The 22,874-nt window shown below is 41.1% G+C and overlaps 1 long non-coding RNA gene and 1 pseudogene across 1 annotated transcript in view; one reads left to right on the top strand and one right to left on the bottom strand.

Annotated features, from left to right (window-relative positions):
* Nucleotides 1-8,610: 8,610 nt before the first annotated feature.
* On the top strand, nucleotides 8,611-12,020 carry LOC139748955 (uncharacterized; annotated as a pseudogene).
* Nucleotides 12,021-17,849: 5,829 nt separating this feature from the next.
* The window catches only part of LOC139748954 (uncharacterized), a 32,373-nt gene continuing 27,348 nt past the window's right edge, over nucleotides 17,850-22,874 (bottom strand). The window contains exon 2 of the long non-coding RNA XR_011712851.1: nucleotides 17,850-18,066. This is a non-coding gene — a long non-coding RNA (uncharacterized lncRNA). The remainder of the gene's footprint in view (nucleotides 18,067-22,874) is intronic.

The raw sequence follows: 22,874 nt of genomic DNA, 5'->3' as shown, positions 1-22,874 counted from the left end.
CTCTCTCTCTCTCTCTCTCTCTCTCTCTCTCTCTCTCTCTCTCTCTCTCTCTCTCTCTCTCTCTCTCTCTCTCTCTCTCTCTCTATCTATCTCTCTCTCTCTCTCTCTCTCTCTCTCTCTCTCTCTCTCTCTCTCCTCTCTCTCTCTTTCTCTCTCATGAGCTCTTCCTATACATTTCATTGAATCATCCCTCCATGTCTCAATGAATAATCCCTCCACGTCTTTGTCCACCAAGTCTCTTGTCTTCCGATCTTTCTCATCATTTTCATCTCCTCATACCTAAGCTTTCCTACATTCTCCTCCTCGTCTGGTCGGCTTCTGATCCTGCTTGTATTCAAGCATTTTCTCTGTGGTAACTGCACACTAAATCACACCATCCTGAAGGCTGGCAGTTAGTACCTTCTCTTTTTATTTTTTCTTTGTGTGTGCTTACCTACACGTCTCTTGCATGATGCATTCTAATCTTTTTCCATTTTCCTCTCTCCCACTTGATAATCTTCTAGTCTCAGGATGCTTTGTCTTGCTTACTCTAGTTATTGTCAAATGTTCTCTTTTCCATTACTTTTTCTCTACTTGTCTTGTTTCTTGACCATTTCTCTTCCTTTGTTTCGGCATCCGTTCCCTATTCAGATTCATTCTCTTATCTTGTTCCACATCTTCTTCATACTTCATTCTCGTATTGTCTTTCCATATCCATTTTGATTTCAGTGGAGGAATTCGGATTGTAAGCAGTAAAATGCATCTTGTCACCAAAATTCTTCTCTCTCGTTCAGTCCCTGTTTCACTAATTCACGTCAAAAAGTTTTTTCTTTTTTTTTTTTTGTCACCGCAATGTACCTATCGCTGTCTTGAAATAGGTAGGTCACAGAACAGCCAAAATACTTGGTGACGCTAAAACTTTAGCTGCTTTCTGACGGAAATGGTGAAGTGGCTTTGTGTCTGGATGAGCTTTCACACTGGCGATGGGCGAGGATTGAAGCTTGGTGACGGCAAGGATTCAGGGAGCTTCTAGTGATTATAAGAGCTGAGTTAGATAGGTTTGCAGTAGATGAAGTGGCTAGGATGACAGGTAGAAGGTAGCTAAGGACCTGATAACTCTGAAAGCAAAGGTCTCTGTTACAGTAGAGACATGGGGACACGACACAACTGTCCTCGGCTACAACTCACATTTGGTAACTTATGAAACTTTAACAGGCAAGTGCCTGGTGACGACGAATCTTTGGTTACATGGAGGAGTAGGTGACACTCAGAGCTTAATTACGGGGAAGCCATGTCAATGAGTCGTACTCCAGTCAGTAGGTTCTCTTCATCACCATGTTTCCCTTTTCACCAAGTCCCTCATGCCACCATTTTCTGCCCGTCACCACGCCTGTTGTAGCATCTCGTTCTTAAAGTATCGTCAACATGTCCAGCCTTTCATTACTCCTCGTCACCAAATCACCAAGTGCCCTCTGCCTCTAGCCACCCAGTTATCCCTGTCATAAGGTCTTCCATCACTAAGATTTGATTACCATTCGCTGAGTCCTTGCTGGCGTCAAGTTCTTTTCATCACCAAATCCTATGTTCACCACGCCCTACCGATCAAAGACTTTCGTTCATTTAAGTCTTCCCTACCAGCAAATGAATCAACGATGTTCTTCCAATCCCAAAACTTTCCAGTGTAACCAAGACTCATCCCCCTCCTCGTCACCAAACCCACCGTGTTACGAAGCCCCATTTAGTAACGCCACCTCACTATCACTAAGCGTTCTCGTCCTACTGACCACACCCATGATGACCACACAGCAACCAACGGTACATGTCTACCCTCCCTGACCATCAAGTCTGCACCGAGCCGGTGTGGGGTTCATGAAACATCCTCCTGCACACTCTCCGGTCTGGACTACTAAGCCAAGTTGTTCTTTATGCTACGAGCGAACCAGTTCTTGATCTCATATGTTTTGCTCATCTTTCTTATGTCTGCTGAATGTAAAGGTTTATTTATGAATATAGATTAAAAGGTTTTTCTGATTCTTTTTGTAGGGAAGATGATCATGTTCCTTTTTTTCGTGTCTTCGTGGATATGCTGATGAATAGGTTTTTAACGGGTATGGAAAACTCTCACTAAAACCTGAACAGCTTTCTTGCAAATAAAACCTGCTAACTCCTAGTTTTTGTGACATACGATACTTCATGAAGGGTAAACCTGTTTAAGCCCTCCCAACTCTCTTTTTTTTTTCTTTTTTTACCTACTGAACATTTTCTTGGGTCATCACTGACCCAGTCAGATAAGAGAACACAGCACACGATAGTAAATGTGAGTCCTAAGTATAATCAAAGAGACGGTTAGACGTAGTGGTTGTTCTTCAAACTTCTTATGAACAAGTTTACAGCAGGAAGGACAGAGCGATCTGACGCTCGTCCCTTCACTGGCAAGAACCGGAGATCACACCTTTGGGCACCGGTCTCCCTTGGATATAAAAAACTAGATCAATGTTCCCCATATTCGTACTAAGAGTACCGCCCATATCCTCTCAAGGAGAAGCATTTATACGAATATTAGTGTAGTAACCTATCTCGATAAGCTATACTATTGAGACACAATCAGTAACGGCTCAAACTAGTGGCATTTATGATCTGAAACTTGGTGTACGAGATGGGGAGAATCTGTGCATGTCTGGTGACGTCTGGAAACTCAAGGCCGCACGCGGGGCCGCCCTAGACTAGGTGGTTGGCATTGGGCGGAGGTACCCGCTCTGGATCCAGGTATTTCCATGGACAGCGTCGTGGTGTCGTGATCATGAACACTAGCTACTGGCACCTCACGTGAAAATTGAAAATAAAATACAGTGGAAATGAACCACTGAGAATGAGTCGTATCCTTATTATCATTGTTCTGTAATGATTATGGTAGTTAAATGGTGGGTTTTGTGATTGTTACGTTAACCTTGATCTGACACTTCCAAACTGGATCTTTCTTTATGATCTCGGAGACTCCCTGAAGTTCTGAAATGTCTGTACTACTGATACGATTCTTTAACATCCATAAGCCTTTTCTCTTCCCACTTTCAGGCGAAGCAAAGGGCAGGTAAATTAACTGTCGCTATTCAGACTCAAATGTTCCGTTGTTTTTGCCCCAAGGTCTCAGCTGATGTTGGGCCACACCTCACGCCCTGCGTGCAGCCCCTCGCCTGGTATTCCCACCCTTAACCTTTGACCCAACCTGCTGCGTGTGCCCAACCCTCCTTAAGTTGGTCTTTTTCCCCCGTTACTTAAGGTGGCGGAACTAATCGGCCTTCGTGAGCAGCAAGATTATTATGGTCTCATTCCTTCTACAGACAATTTCATATTCATCTACTGAGTCTACTGCCATTAAGTAACCTATGGTCATCTTCACCGTCTGTTTTACAGTGCGTCGATGTTACAGTTTCATTATTATGTAACCCTACGACCCCTTCTCTAGGGTTCCTGTAGCTTACAGATTGCGTTTCATGCAGGAGCAGGGTAATGAGGTGAGCTGCGTGCTTGAGGTTCGGGCAAAACAACTACCATGGTCTTTGACCTTCATCCTCAAGGTATATCCACCACCGGATTATTCCTTAACACACTCTCTCGGCGTTCAGGATCATTCTGAACTCACACACACACACACACACACACACACACACACACACACTCGCTATCTACGTAGCCCTTGGCATTTGGGAAATACGGAGCCACGCTGATTTCTCTTCTGAAATGCGGACGTGTGGATCACACCTCATCTCTCAGACTATTTTTGTCACATTTGTGATCTTTTTCCGCATTGATTTTCAAAACTGTCTCATATTAAAATCGTAAATCTAGCATAAACTTTTTGAGCTTAATAAGCAGATCTTACAGACGTGACCGAATCCTTCTCAACAAATATTCCATTTACCTGGATGATGCCATTCGTTTATCACCCAATCTAGCTGAATGCGGAAGAAATACCATTTTTCTCACATTGACCAATGAAGTTTTCGTGTTACACATGTATTTTAATGGTTCATATAATATAAGTATTTCTTTATTTAAAGTACAGTTATGTATACATGACTCAGCCGTGATTTACATACATGCATATCAAATAGTGAAATACGAATAGTGAAATAGAGACACGTACAGTCTCCCAAAAAACTATTGAGCTCTCCGAGACCTGAAGTTTGTAGTGATGTACAGCAAGCCGACCGAGATTAACACTTGACTTGATACAGTTGTAAACTGCATCAGTGTGGCAGCGAAGTTCAGTTACAATCTAGGTCGGCAGGTTGTATCGGCAGGTTATAGATTATCAGAAACTTCAGCACCGGGGACCCGATATTTTTGGGGGGGATACTGTACATCTTGCTGGTCTTCACATCTTACACTTCCACCTCAAAAAGGCAATACGCTCAACCTCGAGAACCCACACCCAACCCACGCCAGTAGCGGCATCCGAAGACGACCACATGCCTGGTCTGCACCGATGGTGGCATCCGAAAACAGGCAGTCAGTGACACAAGCCCGTGCCGCCAAGCTTAGACCTGGCAAATAAATACATACCTGGAATTTCAGGAGTTAAGGAGGACCGGGCCGTCTTAGAATAGGACTCTGTGCCAACCCTAAACTTTAACTACATTTCCATTTAATGACTATAGGTAGACATAGGATATTAAGCCAGAATGTGTAACATTCGTCAAACATACAAGTAACAAAGTTTCTAATTGGTTGATCGAGCACCAGGGTCATTAAGGGCGTCATCTTCAAGTTATAACTACCAGTCGAAAATTCCGAACACTTTTTGGTGCTAAAGATAATCCTAAAATCACAAATACTGACAAAATATGTCCTGATGATATGTGCTGCTCCTGTGCGAGCACTGCAGAACTGGGAGGAAGAAAAGAAGGTTGGAGGGAGATTATAAGAGAGAGAGTGAGAAAGGATGAGAGAGAGAGAGAGAGAGAGAGAGAGAGAGAGAGAGAGAGAGAGAGAGAGAGAGAGAGAGAGAGAGAGAGAGAGAGAGAGAGAGAGAGAGAGAGAGAGAGAGAGAGAGAGAGAGAGAGAGGACGTATAGGAAAAGAGCGAAAAAATAGTATTTGAAAAAATTAAAGTTGGAGTTAATCTGAACGAGAAATATCTTACAAACGAATGAATATATAAGAAAAGTTTTCATTTCTGACGTCACTTGATTTTAGATCCAGATTCATCTCCGTATTAATCGTTATTCATTTATCACCTGTAACTTTACACCCCTGACTCTATTTTCTATGTAATACGTATATCTACAAAGTTAGACATGAACATCTTAGATTAAGTAAAACAGTAAATAAGAAACAAAACATCAAAAAATCTTTCTTGACATTTCTTAATAAGGAGAAATATGAGACCTGATAACATGTTCTGTGATTGTGGCATTATATTATCTATTAATTTATGTATATTTTTTGCACGTGACAAAACTTGTTCTACACAATACTATATAAAAAAAATGTGTCTTAAAAGCACGAGAGCAAGACGGAGGACCAGCATGTCGTTCACCTTGTTAAATAACGTTTGGTGTGACTTCCTAAATGTGCGATATCCAGAGTCTACTGATAGACTCCCTAGAGACATGGACGTCTAACGAGATATTTAAGAAACTTTAAAAGTTCTGCGATAGATTTGCATTGATGGAATTCGTTAAGCGCTCGAATCTGTTCTTCAGTGCTTTTTAGAGAGTAAGAAAACTAATTGCACATGACATACCTGGGCAAGGTACTCCTGATATTTACCAGTAACCAACTACAAAATGACAGTTAGTATTAAGGAAGAGGTGTCAGAGACGGTGGTTCTCCTTGCTCGACAGAAAATGGGACCCGGGGATGAAATGATCGAGAGGGAGGCAGGGGTATATATGGTGGTTTCCTGGTGTTGATCAGAATACCAATGGTCAGCTGATCTCGTTTCCTGGCAATACGATTGGCTGTGGAGTGTCCTGCTTTCCTAACACTGTCCTCAGTCATGTGATTCGCTCTGAAATGTTTCGTTGATGAAGTGTTAGCCTTCGTGTCTTTCAGTAGAGACTTAAGTGAAGGAAAGATCTCTGCAATGATAATCTGCAAAAAAAAATCGTACAACTGTTGATAAACATCATACTACTGGCTTTAAGAACACTTGGGGGTCATGTACCCCTTTATACTGCCATGAGGGTAGTAACTTTTCAGTAACGAAATTCCTCTGCATCTACATATACCCTTGTTCAGTGTATGTTCAAAATATAACGATTTCCTCATTCTTTTTCTGAAGAAGAAGCATGAACGAACGTATAGAAATTAAACGAATAATATACGAAACATTTCCCTATTTTGATATATGTAAAAAATAACTAAAATTCCATAGGAAGATATCGCAATATAAGGCACTCCACCTCCACACCGCAGTAAAATCAAGTATATATATAAACCACAAAGAAAAAAAAAATGGACCCAGAAGTTGAACCTTCAGGCTGCTGGTGTCTGTAATAACACGAGATATACTATTGCTCTGAAAAAAGATACACATTATTACTACGGTAATTTTTTTTTTCTGTACGAGTCATCCAGAACGAGATAAAAATTTCCTTTATCATATTACCAGTTATAAATTGAAGAAAGTAAAAGTCATCTTAATTGAATTTTGTAGTTCCAAATTCCTCGCTATATCAAGGAGAGTTACAATTCTTAGTATAGCAAGATTTTCAGTTACATATCTGACAGTGAGAATAAAGTTGAGTTACATGTAGGACACTGGTCTCCAGCTTTTCAACCAATCATAATGTAGTAAACAATAACATTAATCAATACTACATCCTGAAAAGAATTTGTTCCCATTATAACAGTTATTTTGTTTTTCCAATCTCACTCCATCATTAAGCTTGAATCAAAACCTAACCTGGGAGAGTCAAACGCGTTTATAAGTTTATTTTTACAAGTTGCAAAAGATTCGTATCCGACATATGGCAAAAGGAATGTCCTGCCTTACCATTATACTTCTACCTGCAACCACGAGCGTCTAGACTGATCAGCAGTCAAACGTTTCACAAACATCGAAACCTTTTCTAAACCTTTTTAAAAAATCATTTTGTATTCTTTAGTGAAAACAATGTTCCATTCGGTATGATTATAGATGGAGTATTTTTCTTTTTATTTATGGTAAACATTTTCGTGTTACCGGACTCCATCTGCTCATGGTTACATGGCGAGACTGTATCACTGGGAGTTCAATTTCGTTAAAAAAACTTTTCATTTCAAAGGAGTCTACACTTCCCTGCTACTGGAATTAGCGCAGCCTTGAGTTGCAAGATCCTTCAGAAAGGTCCTGGATAACAACAGAACTCCTTCATAGGAACTGGTCCCGGGGTCACGATGGATCATTACTCCTATAACACAAAAATATATACAAAATTCGCAGAAAACATTAAATCTCTTCTTACAAACAACAATCCATTTCTGCACATTAAACTTTAAACTATAGACGTGTCCTCCACCACACGACGGAAGTCCGTTTCAAGTTGAGAATCGGGAAATTTTAAGATGAAATTCCTTGTCACCTGTCAGGCCTGACATACTCGACCCTTCCACTCTTGCTATACTAAATATACCAACCTCTTACACACCTGTACATTGGCTATACCGACTTCTGACACACCTGCTACACACTAGATTTACCAAACTCTTACACACCTGCCATACTGAATATACTTCACCTCTTACACATCTGCTACTCTGAATTTACGACACCTAAACATACCTCCTGTATCTTATACACATCACTTTATACAACTGTGATGCAAAACTCGTGTGACAATACAGTTCAGTATACTACACCGTACACCTATACGTAACACACTGTAACTCTGTACTGTGCCAGTCACTCGTCACACACACACACCCCTGGTAACACCTGATGAAGTCGGTAACACCTCTCTCTCTCTCTCTCTCTCTCTCTCTCTCTCTCCTTGGCCAGGTGGTGGGTCGAGGGCCCAACAGAACCTTTGACACAGATGTAAAAAAAAAAAAAAACTGGTTTCTCCCTCAGGTCCTTAACTCATGGTACTTTCAGTCTCCCTCCATCCCATCCAGACCGCCCTCCATCCCCCCTTTCATCCCCCTGACCCATCCCACTCTCCCTCTATCCCTCCCTCTTGCCCCTCCCTCCCTATACCCAGTCCTTGATCTCTTTAAGGTAATCAATTATTCAGAAGACCTTCGACGTGCTGATTGTACGTGTCCAGCCTCGGGCTGCCATAGTTAGCTATGATCTACGTATAAATCGCAGCAGGTCACAGTGGCGGGCGTGATTCAGCATTTGCTGATAACCTCGTAGTTATCACACACACACACACACACACACACACACACACACACACACATATATATATATATATATATATATATATATATATATATAGGGGAGGGGTAGAGTAGTGTTAGGGATGGGGTTAGGGAGGATTATGGGGGAGAAGCCATACGAGTCCTGCCCCCATGTTGTCCTTGACCCAAACAACGAGGTCATCTGACTGTGTATACTGGGCGACACCCTGTTCCTACCTCTCCCCGTGTGTGGCGCATCTGGTAGCGTTCGCTCTGTGTTAACCACAGTAAGTGCGAGTACTTACGACGAGGTCTTGCCTAAGGCGGGGCCTGCGCGTTGCGCTCACCGCAGGGAAACTAAAGTTACGAAGAACAAGTCGTGTGACTTACGTGTTGTCACGTGTTGTGATCGCGAGATTGAGAGATTATATGTTTGTGGACTGAGTGCCAACAGCCCACGTGTGGGGTGAGGCAGGAAGTGAAATTAGACAGCTATCTGAGCCATAGGAGTGCAACTTGACAGCCAATGAAGTGCTGGGTCACTGCGCAGCTGTCACTGACTTCGATGCCCTGGTGAACAGGTATGGGCCACACATGTGGACTTGATGGCAGGTGTGGTCTGGAGAGAGAGAGAGAGAGAGAGAGAGAGAGAGAGAGAGAGAGAGAGAGAGAGAGCGAGAGAGAGAGAGAGAGAGAGATATCAGACTTGTCTAATGAGTCAGAGATATAGATGTAAACACAACAATGTCCACCTTATCTCTAATCATTCTGAGAGTATCTCGTTATCAGCCGTCAGGGAGGTGTGTGTGTGTGTGTGTGTGTGTGTGTGAGGTGCCACAGAGTGTCCCTGGCAACCCTCGTCCACAGCACAGATCTTTACTGCTCACTTAACACGTAAGTCTCAAACTCATGTGTAGCTTAAAGTCCTCTTCATGTCTCACTCATCGTGTGTAGGACTAACATGTCTTGGCTCATTACGTGATCATCGGAAAACAACAAAGTTGCTGTGACTGATCTCACTGTCTGGGTTCTGATCTCCGTCAGTTTCCATCAGTCTTGATTTCTTGACTCAGTGGTTCATGTCTCATCGAGGGTAAGACTTACCTGGTCAAGATACTTGGGCTCCAGGTGTGCTTTCTGACGTTCCTACTTCGTAGCCTTGAGTAAGGCTCTCCCGACCCTGATTGAAACGCACGTAATACGGATTAGAACGCACGCAACCCTGACCAGAACGCACGTACGTGAACTCAATCTGACCGTCAATGTTTAGGGAGATCATCTATCTTTGTAGAACGGTTCTTCCTCTGGCAACAGGTCGGTACGTCCCTTGAGCACGAGGACGTGACCATTGAACACGACGATGCGACCCTTGGCCTTGGACCAAAATCCTTAATAACTGTCCTCGTCAAAGGTCGATTTATGATAGCCAAGGGTATCTTGTTCAGATGAGACACAGGTACTGTACAGACGGTACACAGGTACAGTACTGATGATACACAGGTACGTTACCTTAGGACAACACTGCAAATATAACGATTTCATTTCCTCAGTCCTCTGTCTATTGGTTCATTATATAATTGTGGGAGAGCGAGTGACTCACAGGAAAGGTAAAGGGTGCGAGCATGCAAAAGGTAAGACAAACGGACAAAGAGACATAAATATGAGGGGAAAGTGATTACGTCATCCTTTGTGTAGCAAGATGGGCGAAAAAGTGAGGCCAGATAAGGAACTCATGCTCTCATATGACCCGCCAGCGTAACGTTATTACCTGTATCTGTTATCAGGTTCATCTACTGACGAGTCCTTCATCTTATCTTTCCGGTTTCTCTTTCTTTTTCTCAGAGTGTCGGCCATGGTTGGCGTGTGGGGCCATGGCTTCACCGAGGGCGGCCTTACTCTCCTTCCGCTAAGGATGACGGTATCTTCCCCACCAGGAGATCCCGTCTGTGTGCAGACCGTAGGACACCCAAACGATCGCCCCAACAAAGTAGTTCTACTGCTCGGCGATGATCTGGTGAACAAGGCGTCTGTCAAGGACGCCTTTGTTAACTATATCTTCGACGTGCAGGTCAGGGAAACCCATCGGTTGATCCTCGTGGACGATCATGTGTTTGAGGAGGCCTCGAGTTGTGTCCATGTGTATATCTTCAACCAGACGAACGACTCAACCCTTCCCTTCAACCTGGTTCTCGTTGACGTGCCTCCGATAGGTTGGGTCACCAGCGCAGAGAGGGACGTGGACATCCTTCGGGATATCGAAAACTTTCTTCGCCGTGAATTTATGACCACTTTAGTTGACTATGTTGGTCTGGTCGCACCATCGTCATCGGATGTCCTCCACCCTCTCATCAACACATACAGGATACTCAACCTTTCCTTCGACGAGCTGGACAGCATCACACAGATCCTAGTGACAGACCCGACGTCGTACATGCCTCTCCTGAATTCACTCAAGAAAGCCAACATTGGCTACAGTAACTTGTTCATCTTCGACAACAGCGACATAGCGGATGACGCGGGCCCGGAGGAATATTTCTTTGCCCAGGTCTTCGTCACTACGATTACCACGGCGTCGACGACTTCTTTCAGGAGATGAGGGACGTGTCGCCCCTAAGGATGTCGCTTGAGAAGCGACTGGAAGCTGGAAATGTGAACATCTCAGACATCTCGAGACTTCGAGTGATACATGAGTTCACAGAGGTCGCAGGGCACCAGATGGACTTGACCTTCGTCAGGTAGTGATGAAGATGGAACACAGAGATGAAGCGGCGAGAACCGAGCAGTTCATAATGGGTCGTCCTAACGACAAACCTAACAGAGTCGTTCTCCTAGTGGGCGACAGAGGCTCGGGGAAAACGACACTTGCCACAGCGATGGTCAACCACATCTTCGATATCAAACTCCACGACAATTTCCGTTTACTCCTGTGCGGAGATCCGCTCAATCGACTCGAAAAGAACCGGAACACCAAAAAGACAAAGTTCACAACGGCTTACACCTTCAACCTCCTGCCGAAGCCCTACAACCTCACCATCGTCGATACCCCAGGATTGGGCAACGCCGAGGAACAGGTCCACAACAAAAACCTCATCTCCCGCTGCTTGGCGCTCTTACGGCACACTTGTGGCCTTCCTCACCTTGACATGATAGGTCTCGTAGCACCAGCAAGGACAGAGAAACTCCCAGACTCCTACAGGTCCGTCTATAAGCACCTCTACTCTCTCCTGACCGACGAGGGAGGAGAAAAAATCATCATCTTGGCTACGCAATCCGACGCCAAGAGACCAGCTGTCTTCCAGGCTCTCGAAAAACTCAGACTGACCTTCTCAAAAGGTCTCAAATTCAACTCTCACACCCTGTTAACAGACTTGTTTAACGGGGAGTTTGGGATGAACGGTCAAAGATCCATAGGTGAACTCTACTGGGAAATAGAACACTGTAGTCTCAGTTCCCTGCTAGCTGAATTGGAGGGATAAATGACCAAGACTTCACAGATAGATATCACAGGCGCTTCACAATGGTCGAGGGAAAGATTTCAGGAATGAAGACTATGGACCAAAAAATAAGAAAAAACTAACTAGAAATTATCGTTAACAGACACTCCTCTCAAAATCTTATCATTATTTTTAATGTATCTGCTTTATTTACGATCAACGTTGTCGATTTCAGTTTCTTGTTCTGTTATTTTATCTTTCATATTAATATCCTTATTGTTGCTTTATCATTATCCATTTTAAGGCCTACATTCAGATTCAGATCAGAGTAAAAGTTGATATAAATGAAAACAAAAACTGAGAGATCAAGAGATCTGAGGAACACGTCATCTCATTTACGATTAACTAAACCAAAGATGATGACAGACACTTCTTTGATAGTTATCAATTAAATCCCGCTGATCATATGAACTGTTACTGCCCTCCAGATGTCACTGTAAAACATTACATGCACGCTTCTATACTACAGTAAAGGTTTATTTGATTCCTACCCTAGGCACTGATGTATTGAACTATGCACCACGAACACTATTGTATTTAACTAAGACTGCTTTTATCTACATAACTATCCGCCATCATTATTCCATTCACAGTTCCATGGGGTTGACGAATGACATACAGTTTCATTATCAATCTAATGTTCACACACACACACACACACACACACACACACACACACGAGATGGGGTCCCACGACAGTAGAAGTCTCTCTCCGTACAGTACAAACATCGCTTTCTGTGGTATTATGATAAGATGGACTCAAGCGCTGATTTTAATTCGGGACGGAATGGGTATGGAGTCTCCTTTGGACGTGGTCCCTTCCATGACCGTGAATAATACAATGAAGGGTCTATGGTGAAAGTCCGCAATGCCTTTCTAATGTGTCTGATACATACTAATGCGAACAGCAGCAGATCACTGGGTCCTCCCGCAGCTGGCTGTGACTTGCCGCAGGACTCTGAAAGGTCGTCTCCGAGCTTGATGGTCAAGGTTTGCCCGCGTAAGATCCTTCAGGTCTTGCCCGACGCGCCGTCTGGTAGCTGCCCTAATTTACATGTGACGTCGGGGAATGTCATCAGCATCCATCCCAGCACGGGCAACACGGCCAATGCTGCTGTTATGCTACTCAGATTGTGTGATTAGAAGTTAGCTGGGCGTGTCCACGTCTCATACCTCCAGAGAGGCCATTATTTAAAAGCTCCAAATGTCCGGTGTACCAGATGTTGGCCGTGTGAAGCTCTTGAGACCCGCCTAGTAAGGGTTTGGATGAGGTTTTTGGAGAAGCAAAAGACGACGGATCCTGACAACCTCCGGGAGTTTAACAGTGATGTCTGCTGCAGCTGCGGCTCTTGTCCCGTCCTCCTGCGTGTGTACACGGCTGTGTGCAAAACTACATCTTGGGGGAGAGTGACATCCTAACATGTTTTCCATTCCTCATGACCGATACCCCGGGCCACCCTCCTATCATCCTTCACGTCTTCGTCACACAGCTTCACACCCTTGATTGGTTCGTGTGACCACACTCTTGTAGAGGTCTTTGAGGAAAACTAACAACACATCATAGAATATATATATAGTACAGTTCTGATTTACGAATAATGGAACAAGACTACACTCAATTTCATCTTGATACGCCGCTTTTTAGTTATTTGTTATCTAATCACTTACAACTCCTCGCGCTAAAACTACAAATAGATAGAACAACAATAGTTAACCAAGTTAACCATTAAACTTGCACACATACTTTTTACTAGAGAAAATGAATACTTAACCTATGGGCTACGGATAACTTAAGTATCTTCAGTATCTTAACAGATGATACATTTCAACTGTAATATATACATCCAACTTGAGCAAACCTTGTCAAAGTTATGAAAGTTTAGTATCTGGTTTAGCTGGAATTGTTGGAGAGAATGAACCACAAGGTGACAGTGTATGTGGTTGTACAGTTGGGAACTTAAATTGCTTGAGTCTCTAATGGACAGAAGCAACGCCTGGCACCTCAAACGTAGTTATGATGTCATATATAGTGTTTATCATGAATGAACGAACTCAGCATGTTTTCTGAAGTAACGGTTGTGGTAAGTGGCCGGTAAGAATGCTTCTTTACATTCTTTTTATTCTCAGTTAAAAAAGTATAGATACAGAAGTTCATAAATGATATTTCTTTTACCAAACCAAAAATGAAGAATAAATATGCAAGCTAATTGAATGTATTGCAAATATACATCAGACACCAGACCTGTAAAGGAAACAATTTGACGAATGTGATGATTTACATGAGCCGCAATATACCAAATCAATCAGAAACTGATACTAAAAAAATCCTTCAAACATGATATCATTTTGATGCTCAATTGTAGGAATTATGGCCCCCAAACAACATATCAATCCAAGATTAATATTAACCCAAACATCATTTCAGCCCGAGATTCTTTTTTTTTTTTTTTTTTTTTTTTTTTTTTTTTCCAAAAGAAGGAACAGAGAATTGGGCCAGGTGAGGGTATTCCCTCAAGGGCCCAGTCCTCTGTTCTTAGTGCTACCTCGCTAACGCGGGAAATGGCGAATAGTTTAAAAGAAAAGAAAAAAAATATATATATATATATATATATATATATATATATATATATATATATATATATATATATATATATATATATAGGTAGCAACACGCAGGTAATAACTTACACACACAAGACGTTAAAAGACTGTGCCTCATGTGTGAACTCTCTCTCTCTCTCTCTCTCTCTCTCTCTCTCTCGTATACACAACTAAAGTAATCATTATAATGAAAATCCGTTTCTCAAACAAGAACTCCCTACAAGCCAAACGAGCTCCTGTTTGCCATAGTCTCGCCCCCTTCTTTGGTTGATCGTCTGTGTAACACTCTTACCAAACTTTTATCAGTGTCTCAGGATGAGAGAGAGAGAGAGAGAGAGAGAGAGAGAGAGAGAGAGAGAGAGAGAGAGAGAGAGAGAGAGAGAGAGAGAGAGAGAGAGAGAGAGAGAGAGAGAGAGAGAGAATCTTGGAATGGTAACGGAGGAAGTGCAAACCAGATGTAGTTGTAAACAGTTCTTCATTGGAATCAATTTGCATACTAGATTCAAAGACCATCTGAAAATGGTCGTCACTACCAAGTTGTTTATTTTCAGAGCAACGAGAGTGCCGGATGCCTGTTGATGAGGTAGCCTGGTGTCTGCCTGCTCTATGAACCTGGTGACAATCACTGGATGTTCTTCAAGTCATTCTTGAGAATTGGCTAATAAGATGAACAACTTCCATGCCTAAATGATCATAATAGTTATGTTAGCTGTGTATTGTACCTTTTTTTGTTAATCCAATGATCATCCTTGCCTGATTCTAGGCCTCTCGAATGTTACATGTACTTCAAATATATGAAATCTGTACTGAAATAGGATAAAATATGGTTTTGAAAAGATTAAAGCGACGATTATCTCCTGTTCTTTTAAGAGGTACACTTGCAGTTTTCTTTTTCATATTTGACACTTTTAAAGAAAATGCGACTTCAACCGCATTATCAGGGGATACAAAAGTTCCTCATGAGACACGGTGACATCATTTCGCTTAGCGATACACACATCCTAAATCATACGTGTTTTATCGAAATTAGAAATTCGTACAAAACGAACACATCCACTTAGGTGCACCTATACGCTCAGAAACATACAGCCCCGACCTATGTCAATAATGACACCCCCAGAACAGGCTGCCATCGTCATAGTGCTGTGCTATGTAATTTTAGCGAATTCTGACGCACAGAAACACGCACGCGCGTGCACACACGCGCGCACACACACACACACACACACACACACACACACACACACACATACGAGCATAGATGATGAACTAGATGCTGGAATCTTGATATCTACAGAAATTAGATTATCATTTAAGTTCTGCAATACAAAAGAACCGTACAAGCTGTACGAACGACTTAAGGTTAAAGTCTGTGGCCATGAGATTATAAGACGGTCTGTGTTTACCGCAGTAGCTGCTGATTGGGATTCCATTACCATTACTTGCACACGTCGGGTGTGTGTGTATGTATTCGGCGTGCTATTTCTGGGACAAGATGGACCGTGTTTAACAGTAGCAAGTGGGGTCTTTTGTATATATGTTAAGGCTCATATAAAGAACTGCTTCTTCCCTAAATATTTGACTGATCGCTTCTCAGTGCTGGAATGGTAAAAGCCCATAAGTCAAAATCGATTCTACTGAACACTTAACGCCATATGATATGTTGTTAACTCAAAATAAATACACATGAAACAACGTATTTCTCTGTAAAATCTAAAAGGCTTCATTTGTCTACTTACACGCAGTAAATCATTATTCAAACAGACTCAATCCCTACGAGGGTCGTTTGTTTACTCCAGCACCATCCCCTAACCCTCTGTGTAAATCGACCGCAAACAAACTTTCCCCAAGTTATACACCAGATTGTCGCCACGGAAGATTTGTGCACTATGGTCTGCATTGCGTCCCTTGCCCTTAAGGGATGTTTCAAATAGATGAGGAAAAAGCCCTAAATAATTACTAAGCGGCTATGAGCAACGCACTATCATGGAACTGTTTACTGAGTAAACGGAACAATGATTGTGGGTGGCGAGTCGTTTCCGGTTTCTTTTATTCCATCGGCGGAGATGGTGAAGGACATATATTCACAAAAGTACGTTATCTCTAGATACCTTTGAAACTGCAAAGTTAATTGTTCAATAGTTCATTAATCTCTAGTGATTTTCTATAATGAAGAAATGGGTATAAGTATAGTTTGGCTCCGCATCGATATAAGCATTGGATACTGAATATTTAATCAATGTAAATATACATGTAAAATATCATCAAAAACTATTCTAAAACTTTACCTAGAATATGAAATGAAAGAAAAAAATATACGAACATTAATTTGGGCTGCTGCCTGGGATCGCATACCCTCTCCTGTGCTGTATGGTTGCTGATGTCTAATGCCAATTTGCTGCTTCTCAGTCATGTGTACGAATGGTATTCTTCAACAAATGATACTGAAAATCGAGACAACTTTTGACTTCTATGATGGTTAGGTCAGGTTTTCATAGAGTCTGTAGATATTTTTTTTTTAACAAGTATATTACCTGCCCGATATTTCTCCACATAAACTGCTATTGCCTCATGTGACGGTTTGATCAGCCTACTATCATTTTTTTTTCAATTGATGGCTGTGGTGTCTGAAGGGTGAAGGTGACGGACTAGTGAAATCCTTGTTTTGATACAACCCGTTTTCACTGTGACTCGCTTTACGAAGAAAATTAGATGGGACGAGGGAGGTCTTGTGTAGATTCTTCTTCTGCTTCAGAGACCATTTTGATGATGAAAGAATATGAACTTTAACAACCTTCAAAGACCATATATTACAGTGGGAGCGTGTAAGGTCTTCGAATTACCTTTAACACCAGAAGGAGGTTTTCAGTGTTTTTTTTGGTAATCATAGCTTGATATTAACGTTCTCAATGGATCTGGCATTTGATAGACCTAATACACAAGTAAATAGCTCACCATAGCAACTGGAGAGGGAAATACTATTTTTTTCCCCACACTTTGTGGACACTAGTCTTCAAGGCCTTTTATTCAACTCTTCCTATGTATATACGCTCTGGGATTTCCCTTTGTTTGTAACCTGATTCATCTGTGGACTCAGAAACAAAACATTACACGAGGGACGAGATAGAAAATGACTCCATGACAAAATACAGACGATAACAAGATTGTTGCATCCGGAGCTGTCAGCTCCACTGTTCGATTACTGCCACATGTACATGGTGACAAGTTATGCATCACGTAAATTACAGAAACGATGATTGGTTACTTGGACCTTTGGCCTATCAAATGTCAGGGTCGTTACAGACATCACTGGCAAGTTCAAACTCCCACCTGAAAAAGTTTTGAACACCTTTAGGGGTTCAAGATTATTCTTTTTATGCACGCGCTACACATATGGCCCTTCAAGAAGACGGTGTAGGACAAGTTCACAATGAAACAGCATGTGCTGGCTTTTTGATTGATTTTATATAGGATACGTAATGAAATAATCCCAATAACACAATTTATTCGTCATATAAACAATGAATCTAACTATATTTGAAATCATCTTATAAAATATATATTAATTCTTGAAGGTAGAATAATGGAATGTATCATTGGTCAGGTAAGTCAACTTCATTTACCATAGATGATCTCATCAGGGCTGGTTCTCCGGTGAACACCTGAAACAGAAGGATAATTGTTAGACCGATTCCTGCGCTTATGTAATAGATAAATATAACTGCATTAAGAAGCAAGGATAACTTGTGATGGCATAAAGCGCGAGACGAATAATTTACATTCCCAACTGATATACTTTAAATGTTGTATGTGACGAGGTCTCTCGTTTCAAACCTTATTTTGCTGACGTTATGTCTAACACTGAAGCCACCTGGCTACTGACTGCCGCACTACAGAAATTGCATTGCTGTCTGGCACACCTCATGAACGCACATCTACCCAGTTCCACAGCTCAACTGTCTCCGTTGCAGTTTTTTGAAGCAGTAAACATTATAATCAGTGAAGCGTTTGTGTCCAATATATTTCTCGGTACTGTTTACAATACTCTGAAGCTAATGTTGGTGCGAAAGGAGAAATCCAACATACGAAAGGAAAGGTTGGTGGAAAATTCAACAGTGTTGAATATTGTTCGATGATATTTCTTGGCCGATGAGGGAACAAGGAATTTTAGATTTGCTTGAGTGAATGATCTGGACTTCCTCTCTACATGTCAACACTTTCAACATAAGATAAATCGTAGGTTTTGTTTTGACCATCAACTTGTTCTCATGACTGAATATTCGTATATGATATCTATTTACTTTAACCATATATAGAAAAATGACAGCGATAAATGACAGCGATAAATGAACATTTAATGTAACCATGATGGTCAGTAGACCTCACTGCCCTAGAAATGATTTTTAGTCTAATTCTTGCTTCAATCATTTATCTGCAACAGATATTTTTCTTCAGAATTGCATACATTTTTACATATACGCCACATGCACAGTGAGAGTGCAGATGGTCTTAGATTGTACATACATGTGTGTGTGTGTGTGTGTGTGTGTGTGTGTGTGTGTGTGTAAAAACTGGCAAGGTCATTGATCATTGATTCGAGTTCGCTGGAACACAGTTTGTTCTTATCTATTGGGCTCATGTCAGATATAAAGGTGAAGGCTGACTCAACCCACATCCTTGCTTAGGCAGTACCTCTCATACCTTACCCGCGCCATCCGTTCCAACAATCATAACTCCTTATCTTCTACCATCACCACCACCCTTTCAGGTAGCCATTTACCGACTCCTTATCTCATTTTCAAATATTGATCCATAATATCATTGTTCTATCCTGAAAATGTTATTTTCCATTAATTCATTCCTCTTTCCGACCGACGGTATTAGTTTCCGTGCGAGGTGTTTTGTATTCCTGGCCAACAGGCCATCTGTTTGTCTGTCTGTCTGTCTTTCTGTCTGTCTGACTCCCACAACCAAATGTGTAAATTTGCCACAACAAAGTCGTCACCATTTGTTTCCAACTAATTATCTAAATATCATTTTATCTTTTATTCACATTTTTTCCTATTATAATACAGGTAACTTATCTAAGTATTTTGTATCGAAGGAAAAATTGAAGTAACATAAACCATTATAGCAGAATAATTGATGCTTGAAACGCTTGACCTCAGTATGAAATTATATATATAAAAAAGGTTACTGGATAACTATCTTCACTATTGATGAAAAGTAAAAACGAGATCACGTCACTTGTATCGATGATCCAATAATGATAACATCATTAGTTACCTCTGGCGCAGAGCTTCCTTACATATTATATTGACGTAGAAGGTACCATGATGATGGGACTGGTGTAATGAATTTGTATATATATTATTCGAGTCACTTTCTGTAGCATGTCACAAACTAATTATCAAGTTCGGATTATCTCACTAAGAAGATACAATGGAAATCAGAAGTTCTCGTTCCTCAGCCCAACATTTTGTTTTCTGAAATATGACCAGTCTTGCTTGAGGTGCCAGAACGTACTATTGTTGAACGATTTTGTGCTACTGCACTCCACACAAGTGATCTGGTCTGTGTATGAATGAAATGGAATTTTAAGTATGATTAGATACAAATTAAGACTCTGTGTGGATTTATGGTTAAATTGCATATAAAACAAGGAACTTTCTCACAATATGGCATCAGCGGGGGGATTTGGTGGGAGCTGTTCTGATGAGCTGCGCGCCGCCCCATTGATATGTAAATGATAGAAAACCATCAATTGACATGCTAATGATCACCCCTTTATCGCGGTAGCGCACGCTCACACACACACACACACACACACACACACACACACACACATATATATATATATATATATATATATATATATATATATATATATATATATATATATATATATATATTTTTTTTTTTTTTTTCATACTATTCGCCATTTCCCGCGATAGCGAGGTAGCGTTTGAAGAGGACGGCTTTGAGGGAATTCTCTGGTTTCTGTTCCTTCTTTGGAAAATTAAAAAAACGAGGGGGATTCAGCCCGTCCTTCCTTTAGCTTCTACGACATGCAGGGAATAGAGGAAGTATTCTTCTCCTATCAGGGAATATTAATTAATATTTTTATTAATATTATTATATATATAAGATTCTCACCATAGAAATTACTGTCTTCCTAGAAATATTAGCGGAACGCCGGAATTAGTTTCACTGACATTTTATTCTACTTTAGAATTACAGTTGCCTGAGTTCTCAGTATATGTGAAACCCCGGGAATGTTCAATAGCGCTCAAGTTGACATCGACAGACTTGTTAGGTCCAGCGCAGACGCTGTCCTAGATTCATAAAACATAGTGACCTATGAGGAGGAGAAGAGAATGAAAGAGAAGAACAGAGAAGGAGGGCATGATCAAAACAACGACCTAACGTTACTGGTATGAATAACATATAAATAAATATATATATATATATATATATATATATATTATTCGAGTCACTTTCTGTAGCATGTCACAAACTAATTATCAAGTTCGGATTATCTCACTAAGAAGATACAATGGAAATCAGAAGTTCTCGTTCCTCAGCCCAACATTTTGTTTTCTGAAATATGACCAGTCTTGCTTGAGGTGCCAGAACGTACTATTGTTGAACGATTTTGTGCTACTGCACTCCACACAAGTGATCTGGTCTGTGTATGAATGAAATGGAATTTTAAGTATGATTAGATACAAATTAAGACTCTGTGTGGATTTATGGTTAAATTGCATATAAAACAAGGAACTTTCTCACAATATGGCATCAGCGGGGGGATTTGGTGGGAGCTGTTCTGATGAGCTGCGCGCCGCCCCATTGATATGTAAATGATAGAAAACCATCAATTGACATGCTAATGATCACCCCTTTATCGCGGTAGCGCACGCTCACACACACACACACACACACACACACACACACATATATATATATATATATATATATATATATATATATATATATATATATATATATATTTTTTTTTTTTTTTCATACTATTCGCCATTTCCCGCGATAGCGAGGTAGCGTTAAGAACAGAGGACTGGGCCTTTGAGGGAATATCCTCACCTGGCCCTCTTCTCTGTTCCTTCTTTTGGAAAATCAAAAAAAAAAAAACGAGAGGGGAGGATTTCCAGCCCCCCGCTCCCTTCCCTTTTAGTCGCCTTCTACGACATGTAGGGAATACGTGGGAAGTATTCTTTCTCCCCTATCCCCAGGGATATATATATATATATATATATATATATATATATATATATATATATATATATATATATATATATATATATATATATATATGTATATATATATATATATATATATATATATATATATATTCTCAAACCACTCCAGACAGAGGTGTGTACTCTCAGCTACTATTGCACACAGTAGTAAAAATATACTAAGCGGAACAGACCAGGAAAAGTTACAGTTGTTCACTTGAAACATTTCCGATTTGGTCCTACTTTCAGAGATATACACAGTTGCCTCTGTTATGTTTCTCAGGTGGACTATGGTGGAATCCCCCAGAGAAAATGTAATCAATAGCGAGGCTCAAGTTCTGGACAGATGCGACAGCAACTTCGCTTTGAGGTCCAGCCAGCCAGACGCTGTCACCTTCAGATTTTCATAAAAACATAAGTGACCATTATAGAGAGAGAGAGAGAGAGAGAGAGAGAGAGAGAGAGAGAGAGAGAGAGAGAGAGAGAGAGAGAGGAGGGGCATGATTCAAAAACACAAACACAGACCACTAAACCGTTACCTGAAGTATAGAATGACAACAAATGTGCCTCATACACACAGCGACCAAGTGGACCTTGCTACTAAAGTCCTTGTAAAGTACCATCATGCGAAACTACAATGGAGAAACAGAGGATGCTAATTGGGCATACAAAATAAGATACATATATATATATATATATATATATATATATATATATATATATATATATATATATATATATATATATATATATATATATATATATATATATATATATATATATATATATAATACAGCGCCACCCGCGTGGAGAGACACACACAGCGTGGGCTACCTGCTTCAGCAGCTCACCGCCGGGTCCTTCCCGGTCTGGGATCACCTCAAGTAGCCGAGTCCTTAAGGGATTACGGCAGATCACCGTCACTCCTAGAGGATCTGGGAATCCTGCCCCGCCGGCCCGCGGGATCTCTCGGATTTATAAACTGTAATTGGTTAAGCTTTCTTACTTTGGTGGTCGTGTGTGTGTGTGTGTGTGTGTGTGTGTGTGTGTATGGAGCTACTGCTAATACAGGGCGACCTGTGTGCAACTGTTGCGTAGTCAAATGTGATGAAGATCTTCTCTTCCAAGAAACTGTGATCAATTTAAATTTTGTATGGCAGAAACAAACGTAAATGAAAGCACAGTAACCGTGGTATAATGACTGTATATATAAA

The sequence above is a fragment of the Panulirus ornatus genome, chromosome 6 (genome assembly GCF_036320965.1).
Source record: "Panulirus ornatus isolate Po-2019 chromosome 6, ASM3632096v1, whole genome shotgun sequence".
In the NCBI taxonomy this organism is placed as follows: Eukaryota; Metazoa; Arthropoda; class Malacostraca; order Decapoda; family Palinuridae; genus Panulirus; species Panulirus ornatus.
Note: the sequence above shows the minus strand (reverse complement) of the source record. Positions and strands in the feature narration are given on the sequence as shown.